Here is a 3,291-nt window from a genome sequence, read left to right as displayed (position 1 = left end):
AAAAAAAAAAAAAAAAAAAAAAAAAAAAAAAGAGTCTCTCGTGAAGACAGATCCTGATGAGATGTATGATCTTTTCTGTTCTGGAGAGGGGAGGGGAGAGAGAAAATAGAAGAGAGGAAATAGATAAAGCAGCCCCAGGGTAACAAGCTTTGTGTGAAGCAGAAAATCGGACCCTTTGAGGGTCATTTTCTTTGAGTCGCTGCCTCAGGGAGATAGAAGGCAGAGATTAAACATCGGAGGGAAAGTCCACGTCTCCTCGCACGGCATCCCTCTGCCCTCACACGCCCTGGAAGCAGCAGAGTCACCTCGGCCTTCCCGGGAATGCGCAGATCCCAGCAAACACTGTGCGCGCATCAACTCGTGCTCCTTCCCGGCCCGAGATCACGGGCCCGGGCAGTGCTTCGGGCGTGCCTGCCCACCGGGAATACAGCTCCTGCTTCCCGCTCTCCTTCCCGAGGGAAGCGCGGCCTCCCCCCCCCGCAGCGCAGCGTTTCCCCGGCAGGGGCCGCCCCAGCCCCGCCGTACCCCCCTTTCTGCCAGGGAAGGGCCCTGAGATGCTGGTTTTCCTTTGTATTTTTAATAAAATAAATGTTCATGATGCACAGAGAGAGACAATGAAGCCCGTCCCATCCACGTTCCCAACCTCCAGTACAATCTGGTGCTCAGGGACATGGTTTAGTGGTGAGCTTGTGGTGTTAGGTCTAAGGCTGGACTGGATGTACTTTGAGGTTTCTGTGACTCTCTGATTCTCCCAGTATGTTGCTTTTAACACAGGGTACACTTAAGTTGCTGGTAGTTCCTTTAAAAAGGAACAAAAGTGGCATTAGTTGAACTGTTGGGCTGCTGGGCCTGAGGGACACTGTTTCAGAGCACAAATACAGGAATTGAAGAAAAATGTTGTAGATCCCCCCTGGGTTGAACGGCCCCTATGTTGTGGATGTGGAATTGTACTGCCTTGACGTGGGATTGGGACAAAAAAAATCCAAGAAAAGTAGGTGGAAGGCAACAGCTCTGGCCTGCACATGCAGGTTTAAATGATCCTGCTGCAGCTCACACTGATGCCAAAGTTGGTAGGTCAGACCAAGCCCTTTGGCTGGCTCTGAATGGATTAGCAGTTGCTGAAAACCCTGCCCAACAGTTTCATTTCCATGGCCTTTCTGGAAGAGGCACTTTCTTTGCTTCGCTCAAGAGTTCTCCCCAGTGTGTTCTGAGCCAGGAGCGGCAGGACCGGCTGGACAATGATGATTGTGTTGCATAGTAGCCTTTTAGGTTTCAACCTTTTCTTCTTCATAGGGTCAAAGATAAACCTCTCAGATGCTTTGAAAAGCCTGACCCCTGTCTCTGGAAATACCTGAAATGTCCAGCCTGGATCAAAGAAACCTTTCCTTCAAAAACATTGTCAAAACTGAGACTTTTTTTAAAGCTTTTGGCTCTGATGAAAGTTGAATGATGAAATCGTTGTTCATTTGATGGGAAGTGTTCCAGCCAGCTCTAATAAGGAGCACTACTTTAATGACAACCTTCAGTAACAAAACTCTATTTTGTCTCCTTTATGTTCCTACCACTGTACTACCTGGGCAATCTCCCAGTCTTTAATGTATTTTTTCCTCACAGTATACCTGAAAAATCCTATTGTCCTGACTTTACAGATGAGAAAAGGGAACACAGGAAGGTGAGGCAACCTACTAAAGATCGTACAGTAAAGTGTGCAATGGAGAAAAAAAATCATTCCCCTTGTCCAAAATCATAAGCTAGTGTTGCAACTTGGGTTACCTGGTGCTATTTTTCTCTTATATGACCTTGATCTGCTCTGTCCAAAATTTGAGAGTATGGATCTGATCATTTGTCCCATGTAAATGTAAGAGAAATGTAAGAGAGATACAACTTGTAGGTGAGGTCTATAGGATGTTCTGTTGGTTGTTGGGCTAACCTGAAGGAGCTGGCATTTATTTACACCTTCCTGGTGCCTGGGCTTACACAGCCTCTTCTTCTTAAAGTACCATCAGTGAGATGCTTGGGAATTTTCACTTCAGAAATATCAACCTTTGTAGATGTAGTAATAACAAATTCCTGATGGGCCCTACACAGAGGGACAAGATTGCTAGCCAAGGGTCCTGTAACAAGGAAAAGGACAGTATCAAGCTCCTTCAAGAAGATGATGTGCTTGCCCCTCTGATGCCAGTGAGGAGATAAGGACAGTTCCTGGAGTAACAGAACCCCACAGCCTCCTCCTGTGCTGTCAAAAGGGTTTTTTGCTGTCACTCAGAAGCTTGCAAGGAACATCCTCAGTGGGATAATATCTGGACATTATGCAGATTTTAACCACATGGCTGCCTTAATTCTTGTCTCCACCAGCCAGCTTGGTGGTGGTTGCATGGGGCTTTTCTTTCTTTTCCTTTTCTATCTTAGTTTCCAGAGCAGTGTCCCTGTGCTTCTACAGCATTTTTCTGGCCTCTGTGGCTGACCAGGAATATTTCCCAATGCCCCAGGACAGAGTTGCAGCTAGCGTGATTATTCTTAACCTGCTTCTTCTTCTTGTTACCTACTGCCTTCTAGATCACTTTCTGCTCAGCCATCTTCTTCTCACCCATTTTCTTGCCTGGCTTCTTCTCACCGGATACCTTCTTGCCTGACTTTTTCTCACCCACCATTTTCCCAGGAGGGAAAGGACATTTTCCATGTTCCTATTTATTTTCCTGTCTACAGGTGACACAGAAAGATCAGCGCAGAGGTTTGTGGTTTCCGTTTGCTTTCTCTGTTCTATCTTAGGCTTGAGTATCCATAACTGGATATTATTATTTGCATAAAGAATTTACAGGAGGGTAGTGTCTTGATTTTGTCTCAGAAAATAATAGTTCTTATAAACTAGGTGCAGACCTACTGACACTGAAATGTGCTGCCTCCCTTTGTAAATAATTTCAGCACTGCAGTACAAAACTGCCTTTATAGAAAAGCATAGAACTAGAGAAAAAGGAAGGCTCTCAGGTAGCTATTAGCTGTCTTCCAGGTCAAACAAAGAGAATGAGCAGAGTGATATACCTGTGGTGGATTTTGGATGTAGAGTATTGTCTTTGGTACTCACTGAAATCCTCAGCTGTATCTGATTGGGATTGACCTGTTCTTGTGATCACATGGATCACCATGGTCAGAACAGAACAGAGTCTGGTTGGATGGGATACAATCTACCAGGCAAATTCTTAAGGATAATAGTATGGAAGGGTCCAAAAATAAGCTCAGCTGCAATCTGGTTTGTGGTCTGTGGAGAATGGCATACCCAGCTCTGAGCTGGGC

The 3,291-nt window shown here is 45.6% G+C and overlaps 1 pseudogene; it reads right to left on the bottom strand.

Moving 5' to 3' along the window:
* Positions 1-1,744: 1,744 nt before the first annotated feature.
* Positions 1,745-2,651, bottom strand: LOC104391277 (annotated as a pseudogene).
* Positions 2,652-3,291: the final 640 nt, after the last annotated feature.

Source organism: Chaetura pelagica, unplaced genomic scaffold (genome assembly GCF_000747805.2).
Source record: "Chaetura pelagica isolate M959 unplaced genomic scaffold, ChaPel_1.0 scaffold174, whole genome shotgun sequence".
Taxonomy (NCBI): domain Eukaryota; kingdom Metazoa; phylum Chordata; class Aves; order Apodiformes; family Apodidae; genus Chaetura; species Chaetura pelagica.
The sequence above is the reverse complement of the archived record's forward strand: the minus strand, read 5'-3'. Positions and strand labels throughout refer to the sequence as shown.